The sequence below is a fragment of the Mercenaria mercenaria genome, chromosome 14, assembly GCF_021730395.1.
Source record: "Mercenaria mercenaria strain notata chromosome 14, MADL_Memer_1, whole genome shotgun sequence".
Classification (NCBI taxonomy): domain Eukaryota; kingdom Metazoa; phylum Mollusca; class Bivalvia; order Venerida; family Veneridae; genus Mercenaria; species Mercenaria mercenaria.
In genome coordinates this window covers 37,411,834-37,430,814 of record NC_069374.1, presented here as the reverse complement: position 1 = coordinate 37,430,814, position 18,981 = coordinate 37,411,834, and the positions used below count along the sequence as shown (strand labels likewise).

At 33.5% G+C, this 18,981-nt stretch overlaps 2 protein-coding genes across 6 annotated transcripts in view; one reads left to right on the top strand and one right to left on the bottom strand.

Annotated features, from left to right (window-relative positions):
- Positions 1 to 2,272, bottom strand: part of LOC123527288 (uncharacterized) — a 93,752-nt gene extending 91,480 nt beyond the window's left edge. Inside the window, exon 1 of the mRNA XM_045306656.2 lies at positions 2,065 to 2,272. The gene's annotated coding sequence lies outside the window, so the exon portion shown is untranslated. The remainder of the gene's footprint in view (positions 1 to 2,064) is intronic.
- A 7,694-nt stretch (positions 2,273 to 9,966) lies between these two features.
- The window catches only part of LOC123527286 (uncharacterized), a 30,044-nt gene continuing 21,029 nt past the window's right edge, over positions 9,967 to 18,981 (top strand). For 2 of the 5 annotated variants that reach the window (XM_045306652.2, XM_045306650.2), the window contains exons 1-2: positions 9,967 to 10,069; positions 12,203 to 12,318. The gene's annotated coding sequence lies outside the window, so the exon portion shown is untranslated. Of the gene's footprint in view, positions 10,070 to 10,156; positions 10,553 to 12,202; positions 12,319 to 18,981 lie in introns of those variants that run through there. The other 3 variants (XM_045306649.2, XM_045306648.2, XM_053523273.1) reach the window with 2 other exon arrangements.

Sequence of the window (18,981 nt, the reverse complement as noted above, 5' to 3'; positions counted from 1 at the left end):
TATCAATCTTCGCTAAAAGTTGTGAGATATTTCAGTAAACGCTTTAATGAGTGACTGACTGACTGCGGAATTGTGTTTAATCAGGATCCATTCAGCCTTTCGACCACAGTATAAAATTACACTATGTAGAGTACGGGCACCAAGCATGTCACACGGCATGCCGTTAAAGAGAATGGTGAAACAATTTTCTTCTCTGCAATTTCCATACAGTAAAAGCCAAAAAATCCAAAAATTTTTAATCCAAAAGCGGGACACTTTTCTCGGCAAATGAGTCCTAAACGACAGTGCCCCAAGATATGGTTGGTGACAATACAAAGAAGTCAAGCAAGGTGCAACTAACGGTGACTGAATTAAAATATCTTTAAATCCAGAGGCAATATATCACAGAAAAAAATGCTCTGTTATATCTTATCACTAATGGATAAAATTCATTGTTTAGATCTTTTATGTACGATAAGCACAACAAAAAAAACGATGAACATCTTTACGGATAAAGATATTTAGAAGATGGTTATAATGATCACAGAGAGCGGAAATGTAGTCGGACTCGGCGACAAAAAACGACTGGCAGAATATGATAGATACAGTGTAATTACGAAAGGAAACGGTGTACTGATAGACAAACAAGCTTAGCAGATGTTGAATGCAATCTTTTTTGATGTGATACGTCTGTTCAATGTTAGAAAGAAGATGAATGAAAAGATATAACAGATGTTTTTGAGAAAGACGGAATGGTGATTTCATTCAAACCTGAATTATATTCTTATTGACTAAAGAATGATTGTAACAGGCAGACAATTCCAGTTAACTTTGTAGAAGTTACCAATTGTGTTAAGTTTCTAAGCAGGGTAAGATATATATTTGTTTCATTGTTTTCAATAACACTATTTATTGGAGTTTGCTTCGTGCACATTACATGTCTAGACTTTGTTGGTTTTAGTGCATTTACAGCATAAATGACCGAATTACCAGGTGTTATACTTGTTATATAGCGATTAGTTTGCCAAATGTATAGTTACTCTGCACACTAATAAATGTAGCCGAATAAAGTTAACATTTAACGTTAAAGTGACACCGGTTCATAAAGGCTATACAGTGTAGTTCGTCATACAGCTAACACTGGGTCATAAAGACTAATTTAAGCTATAACATATGCTTCAACACTAATAGTGACAAGACACGGTTTCATGTTATGGTCCGGGACTGTTTTCTGAATAAAAGTATAAGACTTCAAGACATTTAAACTTAGATATTCCCACAAATTCGTAATTGCAAAATATTTGAAAAATAAATAAATGCTTATATCAAATCTCCTAGCTGCTTAGACGGTCGAATTCAAAAACTAAAATGAGCTGTTGAAAGTCAAAAGGGGGACGTAGAATGATTCAACCTAGGATTGAATCTTGTTGGAGTACACTAGATAACCCTTAAGCATAACTTTTCGCAGCTGATGAAGGATATGACCGGTCGTTTGCATAGAAGCTATTTATCGGTTATTTACTATTTATAAACGATCTCTGCTTGCAGATCAATTTCATAACATTTACAATTACTAGTATCTTTGTCATAATAACAAAACATTTAAAGCATTTCCCATTTACATGTAGTTTAAGCTGTTAAATATCAAGACCTACTGTTTTACCTAGAATTATTCTAAATACTAGGGCGCCGTATGATATAAGTAGGAAACGCCCTCAAATACATGATAAGCATCTTCATTGGCTATCGTTTCCCGAAATAACATATTTCTGTGCATAATGCCTCTCTTTATTCATGACATTGAATACAAACTTTAGTGTCGAAGCACTTAAGGTGTTATCTACAATATTTATCTAGCGTAAATATACGCATGAGTTGATTTTTATTTACATTTTTTATAAAAATAATACACGTTTAAGTTCTACTAGCTAAATAATAAATATTCATTAAAATATCCAAAATATAAATAGTTACGAAAATTCAAATAAACAATTGCTGACCTTAATTCAGTGACGGAATGACAATATAAGCATTTTCCTGTTCATTTAGTATTTTATAGATGATAATATGAAACAATTGACTTACCGACATTGGTTCAGGTTTGAAACTGTCTTTTGTTAGTTTTAAAGCTTGTTATATATTTTTCAAAACTAAACGTTATCACAAAGATATTAAATTGTCACAGTCCTAATGAAAATTATACTGCATTCCTTTCTTCTTTTCAATTTCATAAGGCACTATGTATTAAACTAACCGAATAATCTCCAGAGAATAAAAATTAGACATTCCTCACAAGAATATGTAATCAAAACAAAGTGTAATACAATACTTTACACCAGGTATGTTCTAACTGAAGTTTAAACATTTTTTGCTGTTTTGTTTTTCCCTAAGGTAGTACATTGATTAAAGATTGAGATGAATGAATCTAAAAATGTATATGCGACTTGTAACTTATTTTTTGAAATATTTCAAGCGAGAAGCAATTTATGCTAAAGTTTAACACAAATTATTATTGTACTATCAAAAGTAATATACCAGTGTAGTATCATTTAATGCGCTTTCGTAGTACGACGTATGTAGGGATAATACACGTTTTTTTGTATATTAACCTTCGGTCTCGGTCACAAACATTCCCGCTGGCTTCTGCAGACGTTAATACACAAAATTAACGTGTATTGCCGCTATTCTTGCATAAAAAAAAACATTACACGACGGTTAAATTTATTGTTTCATGTGTGATGACTTTACAATTCTGGTTCATTCTTTGATTACCATTCTGTTGTTCTTGGAAACGGGAAACATGTTTTAAATATCCATAACCAGGGCAGAGAAATGAACATCACTACCAAAAGCATGTAATGAATGTTTTTAAGCGATTTTTTATCTCTCGTAATAACAAACATGACATTACCAATAATTTTTCATATTTCTGAAATGTTTGGTAAACAGGAGCACAATAGAATAATAACTGTATATTCGAGTTTTATTTAGTACGAATGTAAATCGAGTACGGATTGGTACGAACGCAGTGACAATCTTTCAAACATTTTATATAAATTCTTCGAGAAATTAGATAAAAACATACCGACTGATAATTACCAAAATCATTATCATTCCTAAAAACAAACAGCCGCACAAGTTACACGCGATTCTTAATTAAACAGTCACGGTTATCTATAAAAACTGAAACGACGCTGAGTTCTAAAAGGGGAATAAACAAGGGGAGAAGCGAGCACAAACAATGTTGGGGCAGTGCACTTGGCATTTTATCTGATACAGCAAAACGTTCTGTGGATTAGACAAGAGATGTTATTATGGAAGCAACAAGACGCAGAAATACACCTACGTCTGAGAAAGCATTTTAAAAAAATCATGTACTTACAGCACGTGAATGCCTTGTTCGCACACGATTTTTCTCCCGTTAACACATGGACGGATCCAGCGAAAAAAGTAGTTACATGTACGTTAAAAATTAAAACGTAGTTCTACATCTGCTTGTGTTTCATAATGTACATGGAGAAGACACAAAAATTAACTGCTATAATGAATCTATGATAATACAAGTATTCAGGAACAGTTTGAAAGAAACACTTGTTTATTTTGCAAAAGACTATAAAACGATATATGCAATCATAAATATTTTCATTTTTATCTCTATGTGTTAATGTATGGAATAAGTATCAACCATAAACATACTGATTTGCTTAATGTTTTGAATACCCAACAGAAATTCAATGAAGCTGGTGCGTGTTTGATGATTGTAAAATTTTAGATTTTTCAAACTGGCCGACGTTTGGCATATATGTAGATCGTTTTGATATCTTAAAGATTTATCACTAGATTTTGAATAAAGCAATTGTTAGATCAAATCCCATGAGAAGCATTATAATATATTGCCTAGAGCAGGTTAAATGCCGGTGGGTGGTTTGACATACTTCAAATGAAAGTAGTTACTTGAGTTGCCCTTGACAGGTAATTAAATGTGTTCCCTCATACCTATTGTACTGACTTATACCCCAGTCACACATACGACGCGGATAGCTACGTCTAGCTACGGATAGAAACGTAGTAATCCGTATCGATCCGTACTTGAGCCGTACGGATTGATACGGATTACTACTTTAAGGTACGGCTCAGGTACGGATCGATACGGATTACTACGTTTCTATCCATGGCTAGACGTAGCTAACCGCGCCGTATGTGTGACTGGGGTATTATGCAGAACTCTTTTATAGGAGGTCTCAATAATAACACTATAAAACACAATAATATTGTTAATCAACAAATTTTAGAATGAACACTTTAAAGGGACTTGCGTCCATATTTTAACTAAAATTAAGTGTTTCTTTAAAATTGAAGTTTAGTCATGTTATGAACATTAAAAGAGGAGTTTTTGTGTCATAACTATCTTAAAAAGAGCAAAATCAAGACAAAAACACACGTACGTATGGAACGTCGGGACTGTCTGATGTGATCAACTGTAGTTTTATTATGTTAAGATAGAGTATTAACTTGTTTAAAGCTGTGTTTTCGTGTTAGTTTGCTGTACTGTCTTGTCTATTGATTATATTATGTTGTCAAACGTACATGCCATTATGTTTACATACAGTATTAACTTGATTAAAGCTGTGTTTTCGTGTTAGTTTGCTATACTGTCTTGTCTATTGATTATATTATGTTGTCAAACGTACATGCCATTATGTTTACATACAGTATTAACTTGTTTAAAGCTGTGTTATTTTGTCCGTTTGCTATACTGTCTTGTCTACTGACCATAGTATCTTGACGTACTCCGGTTCCCTGTTACAAACCTTTTTCCATTTGAATTGAAAAACTACTATAAACAACGAATTGTCATGTGTTTCCATGGCATTTAATCTGTCAAATTGATGCATTTATAGCAGTATGTTCCCGATCTCTAAAAAACAACACATTTTCTTTGTTGTTGTACGATCTTGAGGCCAATGCTTTCAATGCTTTAAAGCATATTGAGATTTCAATGTTGTGTTCGTGTTACAAGATGCAATTGCTCAAAGAACAAAGTTATAATAAGGGTGACAATAAACAGATATAGCCAACGCACACTCATTGATTATATATTTGCAATTTAAGAACTGTAACATCTTTAAGTAAAACATTTTCTACATGTTCGTACATTATGTTGCGCCTGGTTACCGTGGTCTTAACTAATTCGAAATTTACCTCAAATTTGAAGTCGCTGCGATAAGTAAAGAGCATGTTTTTTTTCTTCATTATTATAATTTCTTCTTTGATCGAAATTCCAAACCTTGTAATTTGTCAAAAATATGGCCGCAATGGGAGGTCGTAAAATAAAAGTCATCATAGCGATACATAAATTGCTTTTTCTATTTCAGAATAATTGCACACAATCGTTATGGAGGATCGTTATTCATATTGTCAAGACAGGTTTTACATAACTTCGTTTTATGTATAATTTAGATGCTGGTATCAGTTTATGCTCATGCACTATTCATTACATGCTCATTATTGTGACAGTTATATGTATTCTCATGACCACTATCACGTACACACCATTATGTTTTAATTCTCTTCGCAGCCGCTGGCAAACGAAACTTGCGTAAAGGGACTCGCTTTGAGCTTCCATGATTTCAATGACAGTAGCTTCTTATGACCTAAAATTGTCATAATATCACAGTACTATGTTTTGCAATATATGAAAAATGTATCTGTAATGCATTTCATTTGTGCATCAATGTTTATGTAATATGTTCAACATAGATAAAATATAGCCAAGATTAAACCAACATTAGATCAACATTAAACAACTTTATAAGCATGACATTTGATAGTTTGCTAGTGATGGCGGTCATTAAAATGAATGTAATTGTCATTGCAGTTGTAATCTTATTAATGGTGCGGGCAAATTATGGAAACATGCATTGTCTAAATGATAAATGAAATGCTTTGAATGTAAATTATGCTTTAACGAAACTGCAACTATAACAGTTTGCAACCTCCCTTAAGTGTCTTGGTACAGATGTTAAGTTAGAGAAAGCGGACCGCACAACGTATTGCATGGAAATGATAAAATACGTGTTAAATAAATTCTACAAATCGATTTCCAAATTTGACCATACAGGTACAAATAAAAACATATGTCAATGTAGCAATAGATCAAACCTTAGATATTTATGTTGAGTTCGTAACAGAGTAATTATTTACAAAAATGACGTCGAATAGCTGTAGGTTTTATTTGACAGATATCCCTTTTAAAAGGCGAGGATATGGCGTGACGGACCACATAGACACGTACATGGAAAACAACGATATGAAATGGATGAAATATAAAAAACGCAGGACAACTCCCTTTTCGAAGTGTTCAGCAGTATTTAGTTAGCCTCAAACAGTCAATAAGGGGGACGATCAAAGTGCTATCGTACTGCGATGCGCAGTAGACTTCGGATTTAATCAAGATTGTGCATGCATTATAAGTTTCGGTAATTGTGATTATGTGGAACTGGTATTTTGATCAAAATGTCAAGGCGCAAAACAAGTGTATCCAAGTACATACCATATAGTCAAAACTGACTGGTTGGTGTTCCTAACAGACAACGGAACAAAAGTCAGCTGTGAAACACCTAAGGAAACCTAATTTTTGGGTAGTATCGTAAAATAACGCACGACCTTTGGTCCTGTGGTTTGTTTGATGGTGCAACTGAAGTTGATAAAAACACCAAGCTAACATTCAGGTTTTGTCAGTTAAAGACAGTTAGCAAGTCAGGAGTAAATACCGCATCCATACGTATACATTTTCAATAAGATTTCCGAAAATTAGTATGGAAATGAGCAGAATTCTATAAATCAAAAGTATTTTGATTTAAAAATGATATGTTATTGAAATAGAATGATAGTTGATTTCAATCATAATGTATCAGTGCACAAAGTCATATGAATTTGTTTTGCAATGATTGTCAAAGTTACTCTCTTTTTTCTGTTAGGTTGAATGACGCGCCAAATTATGGTATTTTATGGTGGTTGAGGGTAAATGAGTTTGGTTAAGAAATGTCCATCTTTAAACTATTTTTTTTTTCATTTGTAGGTCCTTAAATTACCTTATCCTATAGTAACAATCTCTTTGATATTGACTGTTACATACATTCTGATCCTATTTTACAAAGTCCATCAAAAGTTCACCAAATTTCTTGTTGCTATAGCTATCAAACATATGCGCCTATTTAAATCAATCGTAAAGGTGCACTTCTTCCTTAACTACGCTTTAAAACATAACTTTTGCAGTATTGATGAATGTTTATTATTTTCCATTATCTCTTATAGCCATCTTACAAAATGATAACTACATTATCAAAATAATTATTCAAATAAACACCACCATAAAGTAACATATAAAATTCTTTATTCCTTGAAACTGATAAACTGGATGCTCACCAGCAAGACGAAGAAGTTATTATATTAATGAAATTATACTATATTATCAATAGGTATTTGTTGATTACGTATACGTCTGCTCATCACTCAATGTATGTTATGATTTGGTTGCTTGAACAATTATTGTTTTAAACATGAAGGCCACAATGAAAAGAAAATTGGGTTTTGTTCAACTTCGTTAAATAAACCATTGTCGTGTTTCAAGAGTTTCACTTAAGGGGTATGAAGGAACACACTGTATAACTTTTCACCAAGACACTGTCCTGAATGGTTCAAACCGTTGGTTTTTTATTCCTTACCAGTATTTACCTGTTCTACATGTATTTAGATTATTACAAAGTCACCGTTTTACGATTCGCATATATTAGATCATTTGGTATTTCGTTTAAGATGACCCGACGATTTAAATGGATTCCAAATTTCTGCTTCTATAAAGATATGGCTGCTTAAGGTAGTTTTATGATTATTAAAAAAAAAGATGCATGCACACACGCGCTGACTTTATCAATTTTTAGCATTTCCAAAAGATCAGAAAACAGTATTTTACATTGAACAAGAAATATCTTTAAAAATGATGATCGGCGAATTGTAATAAGGAAAGAAGTTTATGAATTTTTCATCTAACATTCATCTTTCATCTAACATTTTTCAAATTGCAAAACTAAACACCGCACTTTAACAATTTAAATGGTTCTCTTTTAATTTTTCGCAAAGGTTTCGTAGGGTTGCAATTTTGTTTCGTTTATCCTTAGACGAATAATTACAGCAATAGTTTGATGAAGATTCATGAAGCGGTTCATGAGAAGAGGTCATTAAACGTGTTTATATTTTAGCTAAATTGGTCCCTATCCCCATTTGTAACAAAATAGCAGGAGACCTTACGATATTGTTACACATCGAGTTTGATAAAAATCCATTACATTTTAGTGGTTAATGCGAAGAAAGGCATATCTACTTTTAGCTATAGTGGTCCCTAATAGGGCCCAAGTTCCTATATAAATAAATTTGGAAGAGGACCTTATAATAATGCTCCAGACCAAGTATGACAAAGATCCACGAAGCTGTTCATGAGACACTGTATAAGGGCATTTCCAGTTTTACCTCTAGCAGCCCCTAAAAGGGGTCAAATGTCCCAGCTGAACAAAGTTGGCAGCGGGCCTAATAAAGATGCTACAAATCAAGTTTGATTAGAAAACATGAGAAAAAATCAATTAAAGGATTTTTTTATTTATTATTTTTATTTATTTCTAAAATAGGCCAACTGATCCCGCTTTAACAAATAGCATATTCGCTATTCATGAATCTTTGGACAATGACGTCACACCTATAAAAAAGTGAAGGTTAAGCAAAACATACAATTGTAATTATTTCAATATTTCTGTTTCATAAGCAAAGTTTGACCTTAGTCATATCATATAGATAAACTGTATGCAGCGTACCTTCATTTCAGTGTTTTGATAAATTATCTATAATGCGTTATCAAGTAGTTTGATTTGCAAACCGAAGTCACGTGGCATAGGTAACGAAAACGAATTTAGACGGCGTCGCCGAAAAACAGTAACTACATTGTTACTAAATATATGCATTAACACGTAATGAAAATATGAAACAACTGTTAAATATATCTCTGATCGCACATATCGTAGGTTTTATAGCTTTTTGGAAAGTAAACAACTGATATGCATGCTTGTTTTTGTCTATATCATTTATAACATTAGCGATCTTGGAACCTTTTCAAGACACTTAATAAAACCAGAAAGGAGATGTGGTATTGCATTTCAATTTGTAAGCTTCTAGGTAATGGAATTTGTCCGTCGCAGGCGGCATAAATATGTATAATAAATTTGTTGCCCAGTGATATCCCATCGGGCAACGAAAGCAAGGGTCATGAGATCGAACCCTGCGCTGCATATAAGATCACTTACAGCTTATTGGCTTTTCATTTCAACAGAATTCTTCTCAGAATGGCTAATATATTGATGCTTAAGGAACCTGGAAAGCTTCCAAATATCTGTATCGTACACTATCTCTAAAAATTCAAATCTATATATATATATGAATATTGTAAACTTCTATGGTCAAACTGATATTCATTTAAATATAATTTGAGAAAAATATACGAATTCCGATTGACAGATAATAAAATAAAGTAAGAGTTTGATTTTATCAATCTTATAGGAATGTCGTTATCCTTTAATAGTTCTTAAGGATGCGCATATACGAACGAAATTTTATATATACATTTAATTATGTGACCTTTATCACATCATAAAGGATCAGAAAACAAGAATTTATATTTTCATTACAATATACAAAGTTATATCTACTATAACAACTGTTATAATTATCGTGCAAAACATAAATATGAAACATATTTTGTTTCCAGTCTGTGTAAGGACAAAATGATAAAGTAAGGTTGATAGATTTGTATGAAGTTTAACGTATAACCCGTAAGAAACCATATTAACCCTTACTTATTATCCCTGCTAAATTTCTAAAATGGACTGGTCTATCATTCAATTTGGGCAGTACCACTTATTATTCAAAAGGGTGTTTACTGAAAATTTACTGACTGAATAGCGAACAGTGCAGACTATGTGCAGGCTGATCTTGGACTGCTCTGGCCGCAATGACTAAACCACTTGCCGCCGTTAGGCTAAAGGTAAAAGTTTATCATAAATCATGTAGTACTATATGGAAAGCTATATTTATATTTATAATATCATACTTGTGTTCTCCTTGTTAATCAACATTCATTAAATATGTGTGGAATACAAAAGTTGAACTATAATATAAACTAATTCTCGCTTGAACTACTTCTAACATGAGTTATATTTCGCATAAACAATGTTTCCATTTATTAATTTCAATTTTTTGACCTTGTACTAGATTCTACCTAAGGATAAGAAAGTAGCAAAATAATACAAGCTTCCGTTTAAGCAGATCTTAGGGATAGAGTTATATAACATTTTGTTTTTGTATACATATTCCTGTGAGGAATATGATCTTAATTTTCTGTTTATTCTCTGGAAAGAACTTGCTTAGCTTAGTGAAGTGACTGTAGACTGTAGAAGTGATAGTTTATTATCTGTGATAATTATTAAAACAAAAAAATAAGGACAGTTTCAAAACTGAAGCAATCGCGGTAAGTCAGCTGTTTTATATTGTTATTCACCAATAAACAAAATGTTTATATTTTCGTTCCATACACTATATTGTCGTCAAAATTTGTTCGTTACATTTCACTTACTTTTCGTATTTGAGATAGTTAATTAAAATGTATTATTCAGTCAGACTCAGTCTGAATTTAATGATATACATGTGTATTCTTTACAAATGAACGAACATATAAAACAACTAATGCATATATTCACGTGAGATAAATATTGTAGTTAACACTTGAAGTACTTGAACACTTAAAATTGTATTCGCTGTCATGAACGTCATGAACAAAGAGAGGCATAATGCATAGTAAGCAATTCAGGGTTATATTATTTTTAGAAACGATAGTCTATGAAGATGCTTGTCATTTATACTTGGGCGTTTACTACCTAGATTGTAGTTAAAATAATGTTAAAGTAAATGCCACAAGATATTATAATTGAGCAGTGCCATGAGAAAACCAACATAGTGGGTGTGCGACCAGCATGGGTCCAGACCAGCCTGCGCATCCGCGCAGTCTGGTCAGGATCCATGCTGTTCGCTTTTAAAGCCTACTGCAATTAGAGAAACCATTAGCGAACAGCATGGATCCTGACCAGACTGCGCGGATGCGCAGGCTGGTCTGGATCCATGCTGGTCGCAAACCCACTATGTTGATTTTCTCATGGCACGGCTCATATTATTATGGCTTTATCTATATTGGAAATGTTGTGAATTTGTGTTAATAACAGTCGTAAAATATATACAAAACATTAAAGTAAAACTGTTCACGAAGGTAACATATTTGTCATGTAAGTAACACAAGTCTTGAGTGTGTGGATAGGTGGGGGTCGTGTGAACGTCCGTGTGCTGGGACTTGCGGTTTTGTGGGAACTAGGCTTCCCTTTTCGTATATTGACCCGTGTTTCACCGTAGTGACATTTCGCGGTCATATAAGTACGAACGTACATGTATAAGGAAACTATTTTACTATTTTCAGAACCCTTCGAACTCGAAAATAATTTCTTACCTCAGCGTAAAACGGTTGTCTCTGTAGTTACACTAGTTCTACGTAGAGGGAACATTATGTACAACTGTAGATATTATAAATTTGATCATATTGCATATTGCCTGAGTTTATTTATTTTCATCTACAAACTTATTTAGTCAATATTTTTCAGTATAGTTTTATAAACATTGATAGATTACTATTTTACGCTATAGAAACAAAGTATGGTAAAAACTCAACTAAATACTTCAAGCACTGTGCATACTGCTGCATTCCTTCGATAAAATGTTTAGACATTCAACTCATTGCCTTGGCCTAATATATTTCACTATCAGTTTGTACATAGATACTTGTATTTCTCAGTTTTTCGTGCAAATCATGTATAATTACCATAGTGGCACAGCTTTACCTGATTGTATAATAGTACATGTTTTCGCTTCCTAATTGCATTGTATTAATCACGAAACATTTTGTTGTCATACTCTAGTAGGCTCAGTCGAGTTATACTCGTATTTACTATGCCTGTGATTATATCATCGCAATATCCCTTGGTATTAATGTCAGCCAATATTTTGTTGGTGATTATGAAATTAAAGTAAGGATGATATTCTATCAGAACCAAAAGACATATATTATCTCTTGTAGATGTAAACTAAGACAACAATCAACTAAATGTACTCTCACAGTAAACGCTACCAACTGACGGCAAATACAGATAAGGACAAAATGAGAGTCAGTGAACGCAGTTGACTTAGTGCAAGGTATATATGTTATAATGCATTCCTGGTTTTTCTTTTGAAAACTCTGGTATGTCTAGTCGGTCTATCTTGCTGTATATAAGCCTGGTACTGCCCCAGTTTTAGGATATCCGTACTGTATCGTATTGCAAGCCTCGAACCAGCTTTTTACTTTTCTGATTATTTTCTTTATCTGATATCAAAGATAAATATTGCAATCCTGAGCGCATGATATGAAAAATGTTCACCACGAGACATATGACTATCGACTGAGACGTCAGCCGAGGTCTATAATCATATACTGAACAGCAAAAGAAACTATCCAGTTTTATAACTGGCGTATTTTTTATTTAAAAACTTTAATTTTATAAATCACTTGTGTTTTTAATATCACATTACACTTGAAGAACTTCACGTGTAAAATTTTAAAAAAAATCAATCAACCGTGAAGTCAGTAATCCCACAATAGCCATTTTGCACGAAATTTATGTGCGCCTGTAATTAACAATTTTCTTTGTGAAATTTTATTGTCATTGGAAATATTGATAATTGCCTAACTCAAAAAGCACCATAAAGTTTAAAAAATAGTGTTGGTTGCACCGCACGACTGAATCAAATTTAGCGTGAGCGCCCAATTGGGATGTTACAATGCAACTGACGCGCAGAAGATATTGCCTTTCGGACGGCTATTGTGGGACTACTGACTTCACTGTTGGCTGATTTTTAAAAATTTATCACGTGAAGATCTTCAAGTGTAATTTTTGTATGAAGAGACAATGCAAATCTGAAAAATTATTTTTTTGTATTTCAAAATATACCAGTTATACATCTGGATAGTTTCTTTTGCTGTTCAGTATATTTCGGGAGTAGTTATTGTTCACATCACCCTCTCAAGAATGCAGAATTTATTTTATTATAATACCTTAAACTTGTAAAGGTAGTTCTGCACGTTTGATAAACCGGAAGTGATGGCGTTTCGTCATTTATCCGGAAAACGTAGAATAAAGCCTGGATTCGGCTTACGGAAATGAAAATCATTTTATGAATTAACTGAAATATCTGAGTTAATTTTTTACAATGACACTGTTGCTATATTTCTAAAGTCAAAATATGATATTAAAACATATGACACGTTAAAATAATCAAAATTATGTCTTAAAATAGCGTGAAATGTACGGTTCACTTTAATCATGGTCAAATATCTTAAACTTTGAATAAGCACACAGACCAATACATTTTATTTCACCAAATTATAGGCCATGTGTTTATTTACAACTGTGAGAAGTTCATCAAAATCTACATTGTAGAAAAAATTCTATTCGCGAAAATGTTATGAAAGTAATGATTTTCCCGTAGACTCCCATTATAAAATATAGCGTGAGGTCCAAATTTTTCAAATTAGTCTAGCAAAAAATCAAGCACACGATCCTATCTTTTTTATTTGCTGAATTTTCTAGATATATTCTGAAGTTTTGAAAAAAATAGAGTTTAATCAAATTCTACATTGTAGAATATATTTTGATCCAAACGTGCAGAACTACCCTAAGGTCAAAACATTTACTGCAAAATCAACACAATGAGTTAAATGTTTGATTGAAGTGATCATTAAGAAATAGATTATTAACAACTAATAAAATAAAGACAGTAGGAGTCTTTACTAGAGAGCATTCCGAAATTGTTGCGAACTTTTTTTCAATCAATATGACTTGTTAAGCAGAAACGTTCACAAATCGCAAGCCCCAATATTCATGCGTGTATTTCAGTGTTGCGTAAATGCCAAAATATTCGAAAAAAGGCGTTAACTTTCTTATTTCTTAACGAAACATATAAGTGTGACAACTCATTTGTTTAGTGGATTATATCCTATCCGATGATCATAGAAAAATCAATAGGGTCCACACCTGTATAAACACTAGAAGAACTAGAAGGTGTTTTTGTCACAAAAACATATGTTTCCCCCTATGTATTCTAAGGATGGAAGAGGGGCATATTTGTTGGTATGCCCAATTGGCGGCCATTTTTTGCAGAGAAGCGGTACATGTTGGCGATATACACAACTAGGCTTGGTAGTGATCACTCCTGTGAAGTTTCGTCGAAATCTTTCTAACAGTTTGATCTGTGAAAGGCGGACAAGATTTTTCTGTTTTTAGCTCTAGTGGCCATTTTGTGCAGCGAAGCGGAACGTGCCAGCAATATGCACATCTAGGGTTGGTACTGATCACTCCTGTGAAGTTTCGTCGAAATCCAGCAGTTTGATTTAAACATATTTTATTTCAAACATATGTGCATACTACATTTTACAATTTGCAATATCGATATTATACATGTTAAAAAAGGATAAGATCCGAAAGCTAAGCTTATAAATGTCTTCTCCTATAAGCAGTTTTACCTGTGAAAGCTGGACAAGATTATTCTATCTTTAGCTCTGGCGGCAGTTTTGTGCAGCGGAGCGGAACGTGTCGGCGAAATGCACTACTAGGCTTGGTACTAATCACTTCTTGGAAGTTTCGTCGATATCGGGCCAGCAGTTTGATCTGTGAAAGCCGGGCATAGGCTTGGTAGTGATCACTCCTGTGAAGTTTCGTCGAAATCTTTCCAACAGTTTGATCTGTGAAAGGCGGACAAGATTTTTCTATTTTTAGCTCTTGTGGCCATTTTGTGCATCGAAACGGAACCTGTGAAAGCCGTACAAGCTTAATGCGGACGGACGGACAGACGGCGAATGCAAAAACATATGTCCCCCCCCCACCCACACCTATGGGGGAGACATAGTGATATAATCCTATAATATACATAAGCGCCTCGTCAGAATTGATCGTTGCAGTCTTTGAATCAATGCGTAAGTATCATATCGTCCAACGGGAGATATGAAAAATAAAATCACGCGCGCAGAAAACCAAAATAGCATCGTTGCGCATGTGATATTAAATCGCTTGGGAATATGACATATCATTAAAGTTTAACTAATTGGAAATTTGCACTGGGCATTTATGTGAGGTATAATAACAAGATGGCCAAGATGGTCCTAGGTCGCTCACCTGGGAAACACACCATAACAGTGTAAACATGTTTGACCTAGTGATTTCACGGAAACAAATATTCTGACCAATTTTCATTAAAATTGGAGCAAAAATCTAGAGTGTGAACAAGTATTTTTACCTGACCTAGAGACCTAGTTTTAGACCCCATTCTGGCCAAATTTCATGAAGATCAATTGAAAAATACAGCCTCTATCGTATACACAAGGTTTTTATTTGATTTAACCTAGTAACCTAGTTTTTTACCCCAGATTATCCATATTCGAACTTGACCTAGATTTTATCAAGGTAATCATTCTGACAAAATTTCATGAAGATCAGTTGAAAAATACAGACTCTATCGCATACACAAGGCTTTACTTTATTTGAACTAGTGACCTTGTTTTTGATTCTAGATAATCCTTATTTGACCGTGACCTAGATTTCATCAAGGCTATCATTCTGACCAAATTTCATGAATATCTAGTGAAAAATGCAGCCCCTATTGCGTACACAATGTTTTTCTTTCATTTGACCTAGTGACCTAGTTTTTGATCCCAGATAATCCAAATTTGAATTTGACCTAGATTTCATCCAGACAAATATTCGTGTCAAATTTCATGAAGATTCACTGTAAAATGCAGTCACTATTGCATATACAAGCTTTTTCTTTGATATGGCCTAGTGACCTAGTTTTGACCCAACATAACTTATATTCGAACTTAATCTAGATTTTATCAAGGCAATCATTCTGACCAAAATTCGTGAAGATCAATTGAAAAACACAGCATCTTTCACACACACAATGTTTTTCTTTGATTTGACCTAGTGACCTAGCTTCTAACTCCAGATAACCCATTTTCAAACTTGGCCTAGATTTTATCAAGGCAATCATTTTGACAAAATTTCATAAAGATCAGTTGGAAAATACAGCCTCTATCGCATACAGAAGGGTTTTCTTTGATTTGACCTAGTGACCTAGTTTTTGATCCCAGATAACCCATTTTCAAACTTGGCCTAGATTTCATCAAGATAATCATTCTGACAAAATTTCATGAAGATCAGTTGAAAAATACAGCCTCTATCGCATACACATGCTAAATGTTGACAGACTGACAGACGACGGACGCCGGACATCAAGCGATCACAAAAACTCACCTGAGCAATGCATTTAGTATGTAAATATTAGAGCAAAAGGTTTTCTCCCGGTTATAGCAGAAGGTTTAAATCAAAGAGCTATAAAAAATAAATAGATCGGCAACTTGAAAGGCGTATAGAGCAAGTCTCGCCAAATCCCGTGACAACTGAATGAGATCTCGTTTAACGGAAGTGACGCGTTCTCCACGCGCCATATTGAATGCGAAAGCAATTATTCATCGGTAAGTTAATTATCACCGTATGACCACACTTCTTTTGATGGTAAGAAACGTGTACACTGTGTCTTAAGACTATTTCACATTAAACTGATGTTGTTTTAGAAGCTAACATGTATTTTAAATGTAGTTTTAAAGGTACAAATTGTAACTCCATGCTCGCCGATGTTTGTTTTTACTAAGATAACGCCGATTCACACTCTGACATGAGATCACGCGAGTATTTTATACTTCTTTGTTTAAATGCATAATAATATATCATAAAATAGTCTAGCTTCTACCAGTCCTTCCTAGATACCGCAATGCTTATAAGCACTTCAAACTCTTTCTGTTGTTCATAAACAGATAAAACTCATATAGGTTTTATGATAACGATTGTAAATTATTTTAAAGCCATTCATGTTCTGGTTGTTCTGTTGATCACATAATTTATTACGGTCAATAATACACAAAATCTTCTCTCCTTTTGTAAAAATATGGTAAAAAAGGATCAATCTTTACAAAAGTTTCATAATTACCACTTTCTTGAATAAATGAATGCAGTACATGTGAGTTGCACTAGCTTGCTTAATATTTAGAACGCAGAAAAAAAATCGTGTACTGTCGTTGGGTCCAACATACTGCATGGGAACTAGAAACTTGAGACTGTTGTTTAACCGTTGCATTTTTAAAAGCAATCGCTCGCTCACTTTACAATCAAAGTCTTGACAAAATGTCTTCTTCTATTCTTCTATTCATGATTGATTTCATTTTTTAATCCGTGCAGTCTGGTCATGATCTGCACTGTTCGCCATTCAGTCAGTATCTTTTTTTGTAAGCACCCCTTTTAACATTTAATGGTACTGTCCAAATTTAAATATGGACAAGTTCATTAAAGAAATTTGGTAGGGTGAGGGTTAACGTTTCCTTTATATTTTGCAAATATGATTGAGCACCCACCCCAATATATATTTCTTGCTGAAGAACATTCAGACAAATATGCTATAGACTGTTTGTAATTTTAAAGCGCTGTAGAGTGTTCAAGACCATATCGATATCTATTAAAACACATGTTGGTGCTGATATAAAACAAACAATGCTAGTGTTTCTAAGACGCGGATAATGTTGCATTCTGCAATTCCTCTAAATGTTATGAAATCGGCTGAGATGTTAAACAACGGAACATTCATCAAAAATACAATATACAAAACTAAGCCGGTTAGAAATTTCTTTAAATTTTCACTGTACAAAACGTCAGCATATAATTGTTATCATTACAATTACTGAAACTTGCTTAAGGAAATATCCTTTCCGCACCTGCGACGTAATAAAACGTATTTGCGTCTGATGGCCCTTTCACGCTTCCGTAGAGTCAACATTTATTATACAAAACTCATTTTGACAACATTTCTGAAATGAATGTCCACGCGCATACATTTTGACGGGGTGACCCCTGCGCGTGACCCCTGACTATCGACCAATGCAAAGGCGACTTTCAATTTTAAGTTTAGCATGTCAACTTTCATTTTCTTACTTCCGGAAAGAGCTGATGGTCGAGTGACCTCATTTTCTGTGTTGTCAAAAAAAAACCATACATATGCTTGACGAGATGGCATAAAATATGTGCCCGGTTTCCTAAGGATATCTAGAAAGTAATCTATAAAATATCATAGTGTATCATAAAGCTTAGAAAGTAAGAATTAAATCAAATTCAAGTCTGCTAATTACGATCGGTCCTAATATTTAAAACTGGAAAACGTATTTAACATATCAAAATTATATTAGTGAGGTTTCTTCAATGTTTTATTCATATATCTGGATGGCAGACTGAAGGCATTTTTGCAAACTTGTATTTTGGATTTAAGATTAAGAGATACTTTGACAAGACTTCATTTTTTAAAATCTAAATACATTGAATGTCACAGTCGGCAACATTGAAAATCAATTGTACATGCAGTCGGAATTCCAGAGCCATGATTTGTGTGCAGAATAAGAACTCTAGTGTCATGTTATATTAACTGTTCATACATTGAGGAAGGTAAATTTAACTATTAACCCTGGACATGTCACTTATAATTATTGACGAATGCATTCACTTGCTTATATTGTAAAGTAAAACTTGTTACGCCTACCTTATTGGTTAATACCATTCTTAATTGACAGCAAACATGATTTGGTTAGAACAGTAAGTCATTTTTTGTGAAGGCAATGGATATTGGTGTTCAGCATGTACAGTAACTATGAAACTTGTGTATAATGATGCCTTCCCTAGATTGTGTTATATAGAGAAACAGTTAATCAAACATAGATTACTTTTA